Source organism: Prionailurus viverrinus, chromosome C2 (genome assembly GCF_022837055.1).
Source record: "Prionailurus viverrinus isolate Anna chromosome C2, UM_Priviv_1.0, whole genome shotgun sequence".
In the NCBI taxonomy this organism is placed as follows: domain Eukaryota; kingdom Metazoa; phylum Chordata; class Mammalia; order Carnivora; family Felidae; genus Prionailurus; species Prionailurus viverrinus.
In genome coordinates this window covers 31690386-31710367 of record NC_062569.1, presented here as the reverse complement: position 1 = coordinate 31710367, position 19982 = coordinate 31690386, and the positions used below count along the sequence as shown (strand labels likewise).

Below are 19982 nucleotides of genomic sequence, written 5' to 3'. Positions count from 1 at the left end.
TTATGTGAACTTTAACTCAAAAAAAAAAAAATCACACACACAAAAATCACACAGCTGACACCTGACAGATCACGGCTTCACATGCAAGAAAAGACTCCAAACCCTCTATCCACTCAACCATCCTATTTCCTCTGCAAACCAAAGAAGCTCTGGACCACGTTGGCAATGACCTTTCCCCTTTACCACCATCCAGGCACAGTACCTAACTATATTTATGACAGTAGGATTCCTACAATTGCGCAAGCACATACAAGTTTCTAAACAAAATATTTTCTTATCATAGATGCCCAATATAAACTTTTGTAGACTGAGGTCTGCTATTCATGTCATAAAGACATCCTTTATACAGAAGTCAACCATCACATCCACCTAACACATCAAATAATAGTAGCTGTGAAGACTAATCCCTCACAGAATGACACTCTTTGCAAAAAGAGTATAGCAATGGGGCTTATGTCTTCAACTAATCAACACCATTCTTCACTAATAATCCCTGGCATTTCCCAACCGCTCTGGTTTCTGTTCTGCTGGTTCTGTTCTGTTCTGGTTTCTGTTCTGCTGGTAGATCAAAACTCTTTAAACCTCCTATGCCAGGTTAAAGTTGCCAATGAGGCAGAGATGTTTAAGAGACAGATCGGTAGTGGCCATGTGCATGACAACCCACTCTAGACAGCCACTTTAACCCAAGGTCTTCAAGGTAACTGCATTCCAGCATTCACACAACCTTTTGGAAACCAGTTTATTCAGTGCTCTCTTCTCTTTGAGCTCAATGAGGGCCTCTTCCAACTTATTTCAAAGTATGAGAAATTTTACATATATGCAACTGGAAAACCAGCTATAATATCAAGTTAAATGGATAAAGTACAGCTGCACATTGCTCCTGGGAATCTGAAAGCTAGATACATATTCCCTGACATAGCCGAGTATTCCATTTTCAACAAGCCAACAATCTGATATTTGTTCATCAGTTCAATGGGAGGATGATGTCAGAGTCACTGGAGCCCTGCTGGCCTTTAGGAGCCCTGTGCTTTTCAGATAAGAAAGAGACTAAGGGCCTAATCACTAACATCTGAGTCTCTAATGTCCTGGCAAAATTATCTCCTCAGTGTAAAGCACAATGTCTCCAAAACAAATACAAGCAAGACACCTCTAAAATGGGGAGAAGGGTAATCAGGTACCAATGAGTTACCTCCCTCAAGAGTTAGATGCATTTAGGTAACCAACACAGACTGAACACCTGCCATACAGACATATAAGACACCTGACCTTCCCTCATCACCTCCCTTCTCGGGTCAACTCAAAAGATTTCCCCAACATTCATTCTTTCCATTTCTTTACTTTCTACCTACTTCAATCTGGTTTCTGCCTCTTCCAATCTAAAATGGTTTCACTGAGGTCAAAGACTCCATCTGGCTATATTCAATAGGTCATTTTCAATCTACATCTTTACCTGATAACTTCTCTCTTTTTTAAATACGCTCTTCCCTTGCCTTTTATGACACATCTTAAACTGGAATTAGATTCTAAAGTAAATCCCTAAGACAAAAATCAAGCATAGTTTAAATTACTCTTGAAATCCTCTAAATGGCCCATTAGATAAAGTATAGCTATTTTTTTGTGTGTACATAAACTCTACGCAGTAATGAACAGCATATATAATACAGGACATACAAGACAAACAGTAAGTATACATGCAAAATAAACTTCATTCTCTCTCATCTAATTAAAAACATCTTCAAGTGTATTGGATTAAGTTTGCATACCTTACCTGCAAGATCCCATTCCACTTATCTCTCTGGCCACTTCTCATCCCTTTCCTGGAGCTACCCTCCTTTACCCAACTGTGAAACACTGGGCGTGAGCTCTCTTCTTAACCTCTGTCAATGGTTCTCAGCTTCTATTGCTCAGTGGAATCACCTGAAGAGCTTTTAAAAATCCCAAGCAGCAATTTTTTTTTTAATTTTTATTTTTTTTTCAGGAGAGACAGTGAAAGCAAGTGGAGAGGGGCAGAGGGGCAGAGGGGCAAAGTAGAGAGAATCACAAGCAGGCTCCATGCTGTCAACGAGGAGCCCAGTGTGGGGCTCGAACTCATGCACTGTGAGATCATGACCTGAGCCAAAACCAAGAGTTGGTCACTTCACCCACTGAGCCACCCAGGAGCCCACAAGGCTGCAATTCTGACCAAGTAAACAAAAACAGAAATTTCTGGTGTGGGTTATCAGCATCAGTATTTTAAAATTATCCCATATTTCCAATGTGCAGCCAAGGTAAGAATCACTATTCTATACTGTCTTCCTAAAGCAGGGATTACACACTTAAGTGCCTACAGGGTCTGACAAGTAAATAAACAAAGTAGGCCAGGCATAAGTTTTAAGGAGCGGAGGGCTCGCTGGTAAACAGAAAGCAGCTGGGATCAGTGGTGACTTAGCTCCAATCAATTGTTCCCATATGGAAAAGCCAGCTCAGTAGTGCTACATCTTCCTACTTTTAAAGAAAAGCCCCAAATCTAGATTTTCATGGGAAATCTTTAGATATTAAATTATTGGCAACTAACTCAAAATTAAACAAAAACTACTCTATGCGAAAAACAAAATACATCTGTAAGCCAAATTCAGCTGTGGGCTTTGGATTCACAACTTCTGCTCTTGGCAATTCCATCCACACCCTTCAATTTACACCTAAATATCTGTGTCCCCAGTTCAGCCCACTCCTCCAAGCTCTGGATTTGAATTATCTAAAGTTTATGTGCAATCTCCATTTAGAGGTCTCACCAGTCCCAAAGTGAACTGTGTAAATCACTGTGTAAATCACCCACTTCACTTCAAAACTATTCATTCTTCTAGTGTTCTCTACCTCAGGTAACAGCCCCACCATTTACCTGGTTGGGCAAGCCAAAACCCTGGGAGTCATCCTACCCACCTATTTCTCCCTCTTACTGTTTATAGCATATTATTAAGTCCTATCAGTTATGCTTATTAAATATATCTCCTGTATCCATCTACCGCTTTCCATTTTCTGTGTGACTACCATGGTCCCAGTTACCATCTTTTCTTTCCTACCTCTCCACAGTGTCTTAGCTCAGGCTGCCATAATAAAATACCATAGCCTGGATTACTTAAACAAAAGAAATGAATTTCTCACAGTTCTGGAGGGTAGAAGTCCTGATCAAGGTCTGGCAAGGTCAGTTTTCTTTTTCTTGCTTGCAGACAACCACCTTCTCACTGTGTGCTCACATGGCTTTTCCTACCTCCTTTTCTTATAAGGCCACTAATTTTACTGAATTAGGGCCCCACCCCTTTGACCCTGTTTAACCCTAATTACCTCCCAAAGATTCTATCTCCAAATATAGTCACATAGTGGCTAGGACTTCAAAATTTAATTTTAGGGAGACAAAATTCATTCTATAGCACAAAATAACCTTAATTAGGCTCAGTTATCTCCCATAAGCACTTATTTCATTCCAAACCATTCTCTCCAATATGATCAGACTGATCTTTTACACACAAATAATTTACACATGTGTATGTACATATTTGACCCAACAATTCCACTTCTAGGAATTTATCCTACAAATATACTGACATGTGAACTGGTATATGCATGTATTATTTATAGTACATTACTAGAAACAATTTAACTGTCCATCAATAAAAGAATGGTTAAATAATCTGTGGTATAGCCAAACAGTGGAATACTATACAGTCATTAAAGAGTAAGGAAACTATATATTAAAATTGAAAGACTTCCAAGACATTGTTGAAAACAAGCATAATAGTATGTACAGTATGCTACCATATGTGTAAATAACAGGAGGAATGAATAATATGCATTTGCTTGAATGCCCACAAAAAATGTCTAGAACAATACACAAAACTAGTACCAGTGGTCATCCCTTTGGAAGATGTAGGGAAAACGGCAGCTGGGGAAGGAAGTAGGACCCACTGCAGACATTCTGATTTACTGGGCCTGGAGCATGGCCCAGGTGCTTCTAACTGTATTAAGTGCCTCTTTTGATTCTGATGAACAGGCTGGACTGAGAACTTCTGCTCAAAAAAGTCCTTTACCTACTTTCCCAGACTCATTGTGTATCATCCTGCCCTTATCATTCTCCTTGCTCCAGCCACAGTGGCCTCTGAGGACGCAGGAAAGGCCCTATTCTTTCTGCCTGGAATACTGTCCCCCTAAAATTCCCTTTATAACTTTTTTTTTTTTTTTAAGTATTTAGTTTTGAGAGAGACAGAGACAGTGTGAGTTGGGGAGGGGAAAAAAGAGAGGGAAAGAGAGAATCCTAACCAGGCTTTGTGCTGCCAGCACAGAGACTGATGTGGGGCTCGAACTCCCAAAACCATGAAATCATGACCTGAGCTAAAACCAAGAGTTGGATGCTTAACTGACTGAGCCACCCAGGTGCCCCTATAACTTCTATTCTTCCTTTAATGTCTACCTCAACTTAAAGGTCATTTCCCCAGGAAACTTCCCCTAGTTTCCAAACTAGGTCAGGACCCTTATTTTATGTACTCAGAGCACCCTGTACTTCTCCCAGAACTTATCACAATTTGACGAGGTATTTGTATCATTACACATGGGTGCATCTGTAATGTCCAGGAGTACAAAGACTACAGCAGTCGCTTTTACCACTATACTGCCAGACCTAAACTAGCATCTGGCTGGCAAAGTAGGCCTTTCCTCAGATATTTGGTAAATAAATGAACGACTGCTCTGCCCTCAAGTTTAGGACAGTAGAAAATCAACACACAAGCAAATGAAAACAATACAGGGTCACTAGTGTTAAGGCAACAGTCTGTTTAGAATAGTGGTTCTCAACTGGGGGTGATTTGGGGTTCTCTCAGAGGACGTGTGCCAATATCTGGAGGCATTTTTGATTGTCATAACTGTGTGGGTTGTGTGACTGTTATAATTGTGTGTGGGGGGAGGTACTACTGGTATCTATTTAGTAGAGATCAGGAAGGCTGCTAAATGCAGCCCTAAAATGCAAAGGATGGCCCTTCACAACAATGAATCATCTGGTCCAAATTTTCTTACACCATATACAAAAATAAATTCAAAACTGATGAGACCTAAATGTGGGACAGAAAACCATCAAAATCCAACAGAAAAAAAACAGGCAGGAGCTTCTTTGACCTCGGCCGCAGCAACTTCTCACTTGACATGTCACCAAAGGCACGAGAAATAAAAGCAAAAGTGAACTACTGGGACCTCATCAAAACAAAAAGCTTCTGCACTGCAAAGAAACAATCAACAAAACCAAAAGGCACCCGTTAGAATGGGAGAAGATATTTGCAAATGACATATTGGATAAGGGGTTAGTATCCAAAATATATAAAGAACTTACCAAACTCAACATCCCAAAAACAAATAATCCAGTCAAGAAATGGGCAAAAGACATGAATAGACACTTTTCCAAAGACATACAGACGGCCAACAGACACATGAAAAGATGTTCAACATCACTCATCATCAGGGAAATACAAATCAAAACCACAATGAGATACCACCTCACACCTGTCAGTATGGCTAAATTAACAACTCAGGAAACAACAGATATTGGCAAGTATGTGGAGAAAGGGGAATCCTCTTGCTCTGTTGGTGGGAATGCAAACTGGTGCAGCTACTCTGGAAAACAGTGTGGAGGTTCCTCCAAAAATTAAAAATAGAACTACACTACGACCCAGCAATTGCACTACTAGGAATTTATCCAAAGGATACAAAAATGTTGATCCAAAGGGGCACATGCACACCAATGTTTATAGCAGTGCTATCAACAATATATATGTATATATATACACTCACACACTGGAATACTACTCAGTGATGAAAAAAGCATGAAATCTTGCCATTTGCAGCAACGTGGATGGAACTGGAGGGTACTATGCTAAGTGAAATAAGTTAGAGAAAGACAGATATTATATGATTTCACTCATATGTGGAATTTGAGAAACTTAACAGATGATCGATCATGGAGGAAAGGAAGGTAAAATAAGATAAAAACAGAAGGAGGCAAACCATGAGACTCTTAAATACAGAGAACTGAGGGTTGATGGGGAAGGGGTAAATGGGTGATGGGCATTAAGAAGGGCACTTGTTGGGATGAGCACTGGGTGTTATATGTAAGTGATGAATCAATGGGTTCTACTTATGAAGCCAAAACTACACTGTATGTTAACCAACTTGAGAATAAAAATTTAAAATATTTAAAAAAGCATTATATAGTCCAAATTATCAACAGTATCATGAATTAAAACCTCTAATTTACACAATGGTAGTGCACAAAAGGGCAATTAACTACTCCAGGTGGTAAGGTTTTTTGGGGGATGAGCAGTGGCGGGTAAATGTTAAGAAAAGTTTTGGTTGTGTGTTGAAAAGTGACTGTGGCTATAACAGTGGAGACTATGTTTGCTAGAGGTAATGAGGAGTCTATGAAGAGTTTAAAAGTAAAGTTATGGTGTGAACGGGAGCCCCCCTCAAGTAATCCATACTCCAAAATTACTCATCTCTTTTATTCCCTTCTTGCTGAAACAAAACTTTCATTCTCTTAGGGCAGCTGGTTTCAGCTAAAACATTAAGCTCAAATTAATTCAGACTAAGATATAGTCAGATAGCCCCTTCACTCTCCAGAATGTTAGCTGCATTTTAAAATATGCAAATACTTATGAATACAAATAAACCTTCAACTGATTAATGTTCAGGCTGTTCCTGGATAAAACTATTTTTGAACTCATCAGCCAGGTTGATTCTGGTAAAGACTTCTTCAAAGCTTTCTATTTTAAAAAACTACTTTGTTCCCCCTGTCCTCAAACTCTGAGCTCCCAGTTTTATAAAAGATCCGAGTTTCCTCCACAGTATCTCAAGTTCTGTCAGAAAAGATAGGAGAGCCATTTGGATGCAATAAATGTGAATACATTTTATGGATAAATTAGGAGTGGTCTACAGATTTTTAAAAGGCTTTCAGTAAAAGTCATGAATATTTCTGAAAGGAATGAAACTACGATAATTTTAACGGTATCACCAAGAAAGCAAACCGTGTTTTACTACAACACAAGCCTGCTGCCTATTGAGCAGGATGCACATGCTCTGACCTAGTATGGCAATTCTTAGGGTCTCAGCACTGGGTGCTCTGTTTACAAGAAACTGAGGCCTGAGACTAATAAAGAACAAAGAAAAATGCCTGGCACCAAAGGTTTGGGGGGATGTTTTCTACATGAGTGATCTGAGGAGGAACATTTCTTCAGACTTTGGAAAGCACTAGAAATCGCTCTTTTTTGCTTACGTGTTAAGATTTTTTATTTCATGTTTCAGACCATTTGCTAACAAGAAAATACCTTATAATTTACAAACAGCAATTTATCCTCCCTTACATTTACTGACCACTAAAACCGGGTAAAATTTCCTTAAGCTTTACCAGAGTTGGGGGATTGGGAATAATGTGAGCACAAGAGAGTTCAGATGCAACATCAACTCCGAGCCCCGCCAGCTGGTTTCCATTGAGAGGTCCCCCGGGAGAAAGCCCCTCTGAGGCGGCGGCCAGGGTCGGCGCGGGAGAGACCCACTGGGGCGGTTCGAGGGCGGCCGCAGGGCAGGGTCGGGGTATGCCGGGCCTCCGTTTACCTTTGTTTCAGGTACTCCTGCTTCCAGCCGGGCCGGGGATCCCGCCCGAGGCCCCGAGCTGGTGACACATCCTTCTTTGGCCAAGTCGGGTTGAGGTTGGGAGGGGGCGGGGAAGGAAAATAAAGCCTCAGCGCCTAACGACGTGACTCTCAGTTCTTCCAAAACGTTGGCATTTGTTTTCCTGCCAAGCTTTCCTGTTAACAAGCTCCCGAGGGCTGTGCGGGCGAACTGGCCTGGGAGCCCCGAAAGTGGGAGGGACACGGCCGTCCCCCGCCTTCCCTCCTCTGTGGGCGCCCCCGAGGCAGGCGGTTTCCACACCTCCCGGGCTGCCACGGCCCGGGACAGAGCTGAGTGTGCACAGGCGCCCGTGCCGCCTCAAACCCCGACTCCCAAGGCTCTGCCCGCCGGCCCAGCGCCGCGCGGCCCCTCCGGCCCCGCCAGCCAGGCCGTCCCCGCCCCCAGGCCCCGGCCCCGCCCGCTCGGGCCTCCGCGCGCCGCCCCTCGGCCTCACCACAACCCTCGGGCAGGGCCGGGGGCGCCGAGGCTCCAGGCCACGCGGCGGACGTCCCCGCGCTTACCTCAGCGCCCGCGGCTCCTCCTCCGGCTGCTGCCTCGGCTCGAAGACGGCGCTTGCCGCCAAGACTCTCGGCGGCGCGGGATCTCGGCTGCGAGTGCGGCGTGTGAGGAGCAGAGGCCTGATCGCGCCCCGCCCAGCCGCCCGCCCGTTCCCTCCTCCCCCTTGTGCCCACCCTCCGCCGCGGGCTTGACGCCCCGCCCCTCCCCGCCCGCCCACCACGCTCCGCCCACCCCGCCGACCGGAGCGGGGAAGGGGCCCGCCAGGGGCGCCGCGAGAGCCGCGGTATCCGCAGCCAGTGGGGTCTTTTGGTACGGCGACTCCGCGGGGACGCGATTTGTCGTTCTTACTACTATCTGTCAGATGCGAATATCTCTCTCAGATTTGTTACTACTGTGATTTTATTGCGATTATCATTTTATAGTCGTTGTTATTGTTATCTTCATTGGTTCTTTTACCCTCCTGGAGGCGACAGGATGGTTCCAGGGAGGCCAGAGATGGCGGACACGCAGCCCTTGCTACCGACCGACGCCCCTGGTCGCTCTGATACTCCCTGTGGCCCGCACCTGTGCCATATTTCCTTGTGAGGAGTACAACCTGTGTGAATTTTGAAGGAAGATTTATTTTTAACTATTGTGAAATTTTACACAAATGCAGAAAGCCATGTAAACCTAAAGCATACCTTAATGAAATAATTATGCGATACACACCCTTATAATCACACCCCAGATTTAACGCTATGTGAAATGGGTAAAAACAAAAGTTCATCCATATCAGGGAAGACATAGCCTTGGAAGGGCCTCCCAAGATTCTCCTCCTGGTAACTACCACAGGAAATCAAAGGCCATCTGCCCATAATCATAACCTCTCCAAGAACAAATGGAAATTTCCCCAGAATTAGAAACCTCCAATTAGGATGTATTTGTAAAATTCTCAGTTACAAATATCAATCAAAAAAGCATGAGTAAGGAACATCTAGGAGCCAAAGATTAGGTTCTGGGCACCTAGGCTGTCCTCACTCTGTGTTACTGGCCCTTAATACAACACCAGGCATGAAATAGGTGCTGTGTACTTATTTCGCAAAGATTTGCCTATTGAAAATTTCACCTAAGGTCAGTTTTTCGAATTGCTAAAATGATGTCCTCTGTGAGATATCTTGATGCCTTGGGAAGAAGCCATAATGATTTAAACTTTATACTGCTTTCCAGTTTTAAAGAAGCCCCTTTAAATTATGGTATCATATTTTAGATTTAGAGCAGTCCTGTGAGAAAGGCAGGGCAGGACAGAAGGGTTTTGCAAAGGTCACGTGCAATGCATACCTGTAAGAAGAAGAAGTATATAGCAAACTATAAAACAGTTTCAGTATTGCTGACCCTGCCAATCCCTACTGGATTCCTGATTTGCCTTGACAGTTATAGTGCCTGAGTTTTTACATAAGGACTCTTTTGGTCCCTTTGCCATACATTTATATGCAATATGACTTGAATTTATAAAGGACAGAATACCTAACTGGAAATTTGATTTAACAGGATGGAGTCAGTCTTTCTGTCATGGGCACCTTGGTAAATGGGCTAGAGAGCTATCAATTTGCTACTATTAATTGAGCACCCTGGCTCTGTGATTGGTGGTGGGAATACAAAGAATATAAAATAAATAAGACACAATATTTGCTCTCCAGGGATTATAGCCAATGAGGGAGAAAGATTTGGAGATAAGTGAGGGTTTAATTTATTTGGATGGGAACAGTCCTGAGCACAATTAATTCTATTAGGTGTCCTATTCTATTAGGACGGCATAGGGCAAGACTTCTCAGACAAGAGAACATCAGATTTGTTTAAATTGTGAGAAAATGTCAAATATTGCAAAAGTAAAGAGAATAATATAATGAACTATTACATATTCATTACTCAGTTTCAACAATTATCAGCCCTTGGCCAGTTTGTTCTTTCTGAACCTCACCTTTTCTTTCTCTCCTTGGATTATTTTGAAGCAAATAATAAGCAGCGGATTATTTTACTCATAAATACTTTACTATGTATCCCTAAACAATACAGTATATTTTTGATAACAACCACAAAACCATTACAATGTCTTTAAAAATTAAAAATTTCTTAACATCTAGTCAGTGTTCAAAATTTCCCAGTTTTTTTTTAATTTTTTTTTCTATGTTTATTCATTCTTGAGAGAAAGAGAGAGACAGAACACAAGTCGGGGAAGAGCAGAGAAGGAGACACAGAATCCAAAGCAAGCTCCAGGCTCTGAGCTATCAGCACAGAACCAACGCGGGGCTCAAATCCACAACTGTGAGATGATGACCTGAACCGAAGTCAGGTGCTTAACCGACTGAGCCACCCAGGTGTCCCCGGTTTTCTTTTTTTTTTTTTTAATTTAAATTTTAGCTAACTTACAGTGCAATGTTGGTTTCAGGAGTAGAATTCAGTGATTCATCACTTACATTCAACACCCAGTGCTCATCACAACACATGCCCTCAATACTCATTACCCATCCCACTATCAACCTTCAGTTTGTTCTCTATCATTAAGAGTGTCTTGTGATTTGCTTTCCTCTCTTCTTTTTCCCCCTTTTCCAATATATTCATCTGTTTTGTTTCTTAAATTCCACATATGAGTGTGATCATATATTTGTCTTTCCCTGGCTTACTTATTTGGATTATCATAATACATTCTAGCTTCATCAACATCATTGCAAATGACAAGATTTCATTCTTTTTGATGGCTAAGTAATATTCCATTATATATATATATATATATATATACACACACACACATACATATACATATATATATATATATACACACACACATTATATACATATGTACATACGTACATATGTATATATGTATATAATGTGTGTGTGTATATATATATATGTATATATACGCACACACCCCACATCTTTCTTTACTCATTCATCAGTTGATGGACATTTGAGCTTTCTCCATAGTTTGGCTATTGTTGATAATGCTGTTGTAAATACTGAGGTGCATGTACCCTTTCAATCTGTATTTTTATATACTTTGGGTAAATACCTAGTAATGCCATTGCTGGATTATAGGGTAGTTCTATTTTTAACTTATTTGAGGAACCTCTGTACTGTTCTCCAGAGTGGTTACACCAATTTTCATTCCCACCAACAGGTGCAAGAGGGTTCTCCTTTCTACACCCCTTGCCAACACCTGTTGTTTCTTATGTTGTTAATTTTAGCCATTCTGACAGGTGTGAGGTGGTATCTCACTGTGGTTTTGATTTGTATTTCCCTGATATGAGTGATGTTGAGCATCTTTTTATGTGTTTGCCATCTGGATGTCTTCTTTGGAAAATTGTGTTTTCTGCCCATTTCTTCTGCCAAATGTCTTCTGCCCATTTTTTAACTGGGTTATTTGTTTTTGGGGTGTTGAGTTTGATAAGTTCTTTATACATTTTGGATACTAACCCTTTATCAGACATGTCATTTACAAATATCTTCTCCCATTCCATAGGCTACCTTTTAGATTTGTTGATTGTTTCCTTCACCAGGCAGAAGCTTTTTATCTTGATGAGATCCCAATATTTAACTTTTGCTTTTGTTTCTCTTGCCTTCAGTGATGTTTCTAGCAAGAAGTTGCTATTGCCAAGGTCAAAGAGCTTGCTGCCTGTGTTCTCCTCTAGGATTTTGATGGTTTTCTGTCTCACATTTAGGTTTTTCATCCATTTTGAATTTATTTTTGTGTGTGGTATAAGAAAGTGGTCTAGTTTCATTCTTCTGCATGTTGCTGTCCAATGTTCCCAACACCATTTGTTGAAGATACGGTCTGTTTTTCCATTGGGTATTCTTTCCTGCTTTGTTGAGGATTAGTTGGCCATATAGTTGTCCAGTTTTCTTATAAAATGTTTTATTTAGTTTATTGCTTCAAGTCAGGATCTAAACAAGTTCTTCACATTGTATTTGGTTAAAATCTCTTAAACCCTTTTCTTTACTTGCACTTTATATGTTGGAGAAATTGATTGCTTATCCTGTGGAGTTCCCCACATTCTGTACTTTGCTGATTTCACCCCTGTGGTGTTAACATGTTTCTCTACCTCTTTTCTTCTCATAAACTGATAATAGAACTAAAGACTTGATCATATTTAATAAAATACAATCCATGATTAAGTTAGAAAAGTCAATTGTTCAAAATCAGACCCAGAACTGTCATGGGTATTAGAATTGGCAGACAAGTACATGAAAACAGTTACTGTAACTGTATTCCAAACGTTTAAAAAGTTAAACAGAGACATGAAAGATCTTAAAAAAGAGCCAAATTGTAATTCTAGAGATGAAGACTATAATGTCTGAATAAAAATGCACTGGATAGGATTGATGGTGAGTTAGACATTGCCAGAGAAAAGATTAGTGAACTTGAAGTCATACCAATATAAATTATCCAAAATTAAACATATGTAGGGGGGAAAAGATTTTTTAAAAAATGAAAAGAGCATTAGTGAGCTGTGGGACAATTTCAAGTGGCCTAATATATATGTAAATGGAATCTCCAAAGGAGAGAGATGGGACAAAAAATATTTGGATAAATAATGGTCAAAATTTTCCAAAAATGTTTTTAAGTTTTTATTTTCAATACCTGCTGCACATTATAACAAATGCACTCCTAAATACCCATCACCTACTTCACCCATCCTGCCCTCCCCCAAATTTTCAAAATTTTTAAAAACTACATACTCACAGATCTAAGAATTTCAACATACCCTAAACACAAGAAACATAAAGAAAACCACATGAAGGCATATCATAATCAAATTGCTCAACATCAGTAGCAAAGAGAAAAAAGTAAGTATTATGCACAAAGGAACAAAGAAAGGATGACAGCAGATCTCTTGTCAGACACAATACAAACAAGAAGATAGTAGAGCAACATCTTTAAGTACTGGAAAAGAAATTATCAATTTAGAATTCTGTGTCATCTAGAATATCTCTTAAAAGTGAAGACAAAATAAAGACTTTTTCAGACATACAAAAACTAAAATAATTTATCACAGCAAACCTGCACTACAATAAATGCTAAAGAAAGTCCTCCATGCCCGAGGAAAATGAAACTAGATGGAATTATGGATCTACAAAAAAGAAGGGTGAGTACAAAAATAGTAACTGCCATGAATAAAAATATAAAAAATTAAAATTATTTTAAAGACAGTAAAATCTCATTAAAACAAAATGACTACTTAAACAAAAATAACAACAATGTATTATGAGTATGATTGCCAGATAAAGTACAGGATACCAAGTTAAATTTGAATTTCAGATAGATGTTACTTTTTTAGTATAATTATCTCTAAATATTATATGAAACACACTTATTTTTTATTTTTTTATTTTTTAAATTTATTTATTTATTTATTTATTTATTTATTTATTTTTTAAAGAATCTCAGTTCTTCAACGTTTATTTATTTTTGGGACAGAGAGAGACAGAGCATGAACGGGGGAGGGGCAGAGAGAGAGGGAGACACAGAATCGGAAACAGGCTCCAGGCTCTGAGCCATCAGCCCAGAGCCTGACGCGGGGCTCGAACTCACAGACCGCGAGATCGTGACCTGGCTGAAGTCGGACGCTTAACCGACTGCGCCACCCAGGCGCCCCTCACACTTATTTTTTAAAGTTATTCATTATTTATCTGAAATGTAGACTTCACTGGGTGTCCTGTATTTTTATTTGCTAGATCTGGCAGCCCTAATTTTGAAGTTTATAACATAAATAACTAAAATATATGACAAAAAACAGCAAAAAGGCCAGAAATAAAAGCATAATAGTATAAGTTTCTTACACTATACTTATACCTGAAGTGGTATAATTTCACTTGAAGGTAGATTTTGATAAGTTAAAGAATTATACTATCAACCCTAAAGCAACTACTGAAATAACAAGGCAATAATAAAACAACAAAGGAGTTAAAATATAAACATAAAAAAATTCAACTAATCCAAAAGAAGATCTAAAAAAGAGGAAAAAGCAACAGAGAAGAGATTGGAAATATAAAAAATAGTTAAGACGATAGACTTAAACCAGATCATACCAATAATCACAGTAAATGTAAATGGACTAAATACTCCCAATTAAAAGGCAGAAATTGGGTTTAAAAGGAAATACAACAAGATGCTGTTTACAAGGAATGCACTTTAAATGCATAGACATAAACAGGTTAAAAGTAAAAGAATAGAAAGAGATTTACCATGCAAACATAAGAATACTAGCCAAAAGAAAATATTTCACATAAAGAATATCGCTAGGAATAAATAATTTCATTTCAAATTATGGAGGGATCAATGCATCAAGAGGACATAAAAATTGTACATGTTTATGCATTTAATAATAGATATTCAAAATTCATGAAGCAAATATAGATAGGAGCAAGGGGAAATAGACAAATCTACAATCAATCTTTGTAGATTTCAATACCTTCTTCCCAGTAATTGATAGGGCAAATTGACAGAAAATCAGCAAGGATATAGAAGACTTGAATAACACTATCAAGCAGCTTTCCTAATTTATACTTGTAGGACACTCCATCCAATAAAAGAATTCACATACTTTCCCATTGCACACAAAACATTTACCAAGATAGACCAGATTTTGTGCCATAAAACAAATTTAAATAAATTTAAAAGAATTCAAGTCATACAAAGTGTGGTCTCTGACCACAATGGAATTATATTAGAAACCAATAACATGTCTAGAATTCAGTGTATTTCCTTCTCCTTCCCCTAATTCCCCAACCTGTTCCTTCTTACGTGTTCCTTTCCTATCTTAGGTCAAGATCTCACTGTCCACTCAGTCACTTAGAAGAAATTCTTAACTCCTCTTGCTCCCTCATCTTTCTTATAGGACAAATATCCAAATTTTGACTTTTCTTTCAAATTGTTTCTCAAATCTGTTTGCTCCTCTCTGCCTCTATTACTGCTTCCTCTGTGATCAGTGGATCAGGTCATCGCCATGTCTCTTTGTGGGCATGTACTAGCCACCTAACTGGTCTCTCTGCCCTCCATCTTGCCCTCTTTTAACTCACTCTCCACATGTGGCTGAACAGTGCACAGTCTCACATTCTTATAGCTTCCCAGCACCTGTCATATAGCTTTCCTTTATTTGCAGAATCTCTGCTGTTAGGAGCCCTGACTCTTAAGGTGGGATCCAGAACTCACTTTCCCCACATCCTTTGCAGCTAGAGGATGGTGATCAAGGGCTTACTCAAATGTACCACATAAGATTATAATTAAGAAGAGCACAATGTGAGGGGCACCTGGGTGACTCAGTTAAGCTTCCAACTCTTGATTTCATCTCAGGCCATGGTCTCATGGTCATGGGATCAAGCCCTATATCAGGCTCCACACTGGGTGAGGGGCCGGTTTGGGATTTTCTCTCCCAACCTCTCTACTCCTCCCCCATAAACACACACATGCTTTCTCTCTCAAAATAAATAAATGAACTTAAAAAAAAAAGTCACAATGTGAAGAAGCAGGCCATCCACACAACACAATAAAGTCATTGGATATATTTGCAAGAGAATCCAGAGATGTTGTTTCCTTATGTGGTAATGTGGTTATTCTGGGAAATCCAAAAAGTCTGAAGTTTGTGTTTGATTTTCTTTCTTTTCGTTTTCTCCTTCCTTCCTTCCTTTCTTCTTATAACAGCTTTTTAAAGACCTAAGTCACATACCGTATAATTCACCCATTTAAAATACAAAATTCAATGGTTTTTGGTATATTCACAGAGATGTACAATCATCATCAAAATCGATTTTAGAACATTTCACTAACCCCAAAGAAACTCCATACTGTTAAGCCACTCTCATTTTCACTCATCCTCCCTCCTAGCCATAGGCAACCACTCATGTACTTTTTATATTGATAAGTATTCTGGACATTTCACATAAATAGAATCATATAACATGTGACTTTTGTTTCTGGCTTCTCTCATATATGTGGCATAATATTTTCAGGGTTCATCCATGTTTTACTGAACCATGTATCAGTACTTTATTCCTTTTTATTGCTGAATAATATTCTATTGTATAGCCATACTATAGTTCATTTATTCATTCACCTGTAAATGGCCATCTACATTGCTTCCAGTTTTTAGCTCTCTCAAATAAGGCTACTATGAACATCCATGTATTAGCCTTTGTATGGACACATGCCTTTATCTCTCTTGGTTAATATATCTAGCAGTGGGTTTTGTGGGTCATATGGTAACTCTGTGTTTAAAGTGTTTGATTTTCTTTGCTTGAATATTAATGGAATGGTTTTTGTGAGAACCAGAATGTGGGAGAAGTTGATTTTTTATTTCATCATTTGAGGTTTTTTAAAAAATTTTTTAATGTTTATTTTTGAGAGAGAGACAGAGCATGCACGGGGGAGGGCCAGAGAGAGGGAGACACAGAATCCGAAGCAGGCTCCAGGCTATGAGCTGTCAGCACAGAGCCCGACGCGGGGCTTGAACCACGAACCGTGAGAACATGACCTGAGCTGAAGTCGGACCCCCAACCGACTGAGCCACCCAGGCACCCCATCATTTGAGTTTTTTAATGTACATGGCAAGCTTTTGTATACAGAAAGGAAAAAAACCTGAAAACATGTATAGCTACTTTTGTTTAATAAATGTCAAATTTATCAAAGGTATCCAGTTTTGAAATCTAGTTTTTCTTAGACCTTTAGTGTAACTTAAAATTTTATAATTTTATTTATAAATGTATTCTCTTATAACTTAAAATTAGTTTATAAATATGGTAGATTAAGTTACCTAAACATTTATTATCAACTCAATTAGATTCTTAGATTTTTCAAACTATAACTACAAATGTAATATATTTGATTATTTAAAGCACTTCAAACATTCACTAAGCAAGCTTACAATTCTAATAAACCAATATTCCTAAGCACTTAAACTCTATCTACAAACCTAATAACTCTGAAGTTATAGATTTAGTACCTCAGATTCTCTGAAAAATCCAATCATAATCAATTCAACTTTTACATATCTCAAGTTAAAATCCCCAATCTACTATAAATTAAATCCCTTTAAACATTTAAAATTAAAATCACAAGTCTAAACTCAACATTTCAAGTACCCCACCTGTAATATAAAATACATTCAAATTTCCAAGGGGATTAAAGAATAAGCTATTCTTGAATTCAACACAAAAGGTGTTAAATCTTAGGTTTGAGTCACTTTTTCACTCTTATTTGGAGACCGTAAGGTTGGCTAGAAAAAATTCAGCAAAAGTGAGGAATCATATATAATAGTTCATACATAGTTTGACATTTTAAATTAAATCCTTAGAACATATAAATGTTTAGTGTAGAACATGTAAATTCACTTCATTTTCCATACCCTTTCTTTGAGTAGTCTGTTAACTGGAGTTCCAAGACATCTTTGCTGCATAAACCACTCTCATGTAGTATCCTCCGTTATCTCGGGATTTCCATAATTTTGGGATTATGTTAAAACAGAGAAAAAAGTTTAAGTTACTTGCAAAGCAATATAAATGTGGATTGATTTTTCAATTTTTAAATTTCCTTGCAATCTTTCTTTAACTGTCTTGTCCACTTTTGATTTAAGAATTTTTTTAGTAAGTTGCCATTAGTTAGTCTTTCCTAAGCATTCATCCTAATTTTCATAGAAACAACAACCCTTTTTCCATACTTAGATTTCATGGTCCTTTGTCATATTTCATTAAATTAGATATTTATAGTAGTAAGCACAATTAACATCTGTAGATCTGGAAACAAATGCCCCTGATTCTTGGTATGTGTTGTGCTCAAGTAATGGGAATAGAAAACGTCAGTATACTAGAAAAGGACTAGCTGTAAGTGCTTAGCTATGAGGTTCCTGGGTACCAACTGGTATATTTACAGAAGGAATGGAGAATGCTGGTTAATCTAGTGATTGAGCTTAGTGAAAGTTGGCTTAAAAATCTTCTTTGTTTTTCATAATTTTAAAAGTTACAATTTACGTACAATAAAATGTATCCTTTTGAGTGAACAATCCTATGAGTTTTGACAAACACTTGCAAAAATAGAACATAGATCACTACCATGATCAAGATAGACAATATTTCTGTCAGCCCCCAAAATTCCTTTGTGCCACTCCTTTGTATTCAATCTCTCCACATCTTCCCTTCCCCTGCCCCCTAGACCCAGCTCCTGGTAGCCACTGATCTTGGTATAATTCTCTGGAGATTCTTCCAAGTTGTGTGTATCATTAATCTATTCCTTTTTATTACTGAGTACTATCCCATGTTATGGATGTACCACAGTTTATCTGAATATTCACCTATTGAAAGACATCTAGATTGTTTCCATCCAGTTTGAGGCTATTATGGAAAAAAGCTACTAGAAGCATTTGCATACAGGTTTTTGTATGAGCATAGTTTTCATTTATCTGAAAGTGATATGCCATTGTTGTTTAAATTTTCATTTCTCTAATGGTTAATAACATTCTTTTATGTACTTATTTATCACCTGTATATTATGTTTGGTGAAATGTCTGTTTATCTTTGGCCCATTTTCTAATTAGATTCTCTGTTTTTTCACTGCTGAGTTTGAGGTTTCTTTATTCTAGATACTAGTCTTTTATCAGATATGTGGTTTGCAAGTATTTTCTCCCAGTCTGTAGTATTTTGTCTTTTCATTCTTTTAATAGAGTTTTTGCAAAGCAAGTTTCTAATTTTGATGAGGTCCAATTTATCAATTTTTCTTTTTATGGATCATGTTTTCATGTTAAGTCAAAGAACTATTTGCCTAGCCTTAGATCCTAAAGATTTTCTACTATTTTTTTAAATAAAAGTTTTAGTTTTACATTTTATACTACATCCATGATTCATTTGAGTTACTTTTTTACACAAATATGTGAGGTTTCCCTCCCTCCCTCCCTCCCTCCCTCCCTTCCTTCTTTTCCTTTTCTTTCTTTGCCTTTGAATGTCCACTTGCTACAGTACCATTTGTTGAAGTGGCTATCCTTTCTTCATTGACTAGCTTTTGAATGTTTGTCAAAAATCAGTTGAGGGGCACCTGGGTGACTCAGTTGAGTGTCCGACTTGATTTTGGCTCAGGTCATGATCTTGCAGTTTTGCAGGTTCGAGCCCCACATCGGGCTCTGCACTGATGGAGTGGAGACTGCTTGGGATTCTGTCTCTCCCTCTCTCTCTGTCCTTCCCCTGGTCATACTCTCTCTCTCTCTCAGAATAAACAAACATTAAAAAAATCAATTGGGCATCCCAAGAACCCACATTGTGGTTTCTAATACCATTTTCTAGTAAAAGGAATATGGCTCCTTAGAGAAATGGTTTATTCTAGAACTAGGGAAGAATATATATAAGATAATACAGTTGCATTTTGTAGTATTAGAAAGTAAGGAACCAAAAACACATGCATGGGGTATGTCAAAGGTGGACAGAACATGACTAGAAGAGCTCCTAATGACCCAGGTTAGAACAATTTGAGCAAAAAACAAAGTAGAATTGGATTAGAGCCCAAATACCCATGAATCCATACTGAAACAAATGATTGAATAATAAATATATGGGAGAGAATAGACAAATATCTCACTCAGAATTCCAAATGATTGATGCTGATACTTTGTCCTCAAGGAGAGGAACATAAATCCCCACTCCTTAGGTATGGGCTGTGCATAGTGACTTCTTCCAAAGACTATAGTCTGAAAATAGGGGAAAAGTAACTTCAAAGTAGAAAAATCTGATAAACATTACCTCAGCCCAACTCAATATCAAAATCA

General features: G+C 38.6%; 1 protein-coding gene across 5 annotated transcripts in view; it reads right to left on the bottom strand.

Moving 5' to 3' along the window:
- Positions 1-8327, bottom strand: part of PPP2R3A (protein phosphatase 2 regulatory subunit B''alpha) — a 200798-nt gene extending 192471 nt beyond the window's left edge. For 3 of the 5 annotated variants that reach the window (XM_047875325.1, XM_047875323.1, XM_047875327.1), the window contains exon 1: positions 7627-8026. The gene's annotated coding sequence lies outside the window, so the exon portion shown is untranslated. Of the gene's footprint in view, positions 1-7626; positions 8027-8204 lie in introns of those variants that run through there. The other 2 variants (XM_047875324.1, XM_047875326.1) reach the window with 2 other exon arrangements.
- Between the last annotated feature and the right edge of the window lie 11655 nt (positions 8328-19982).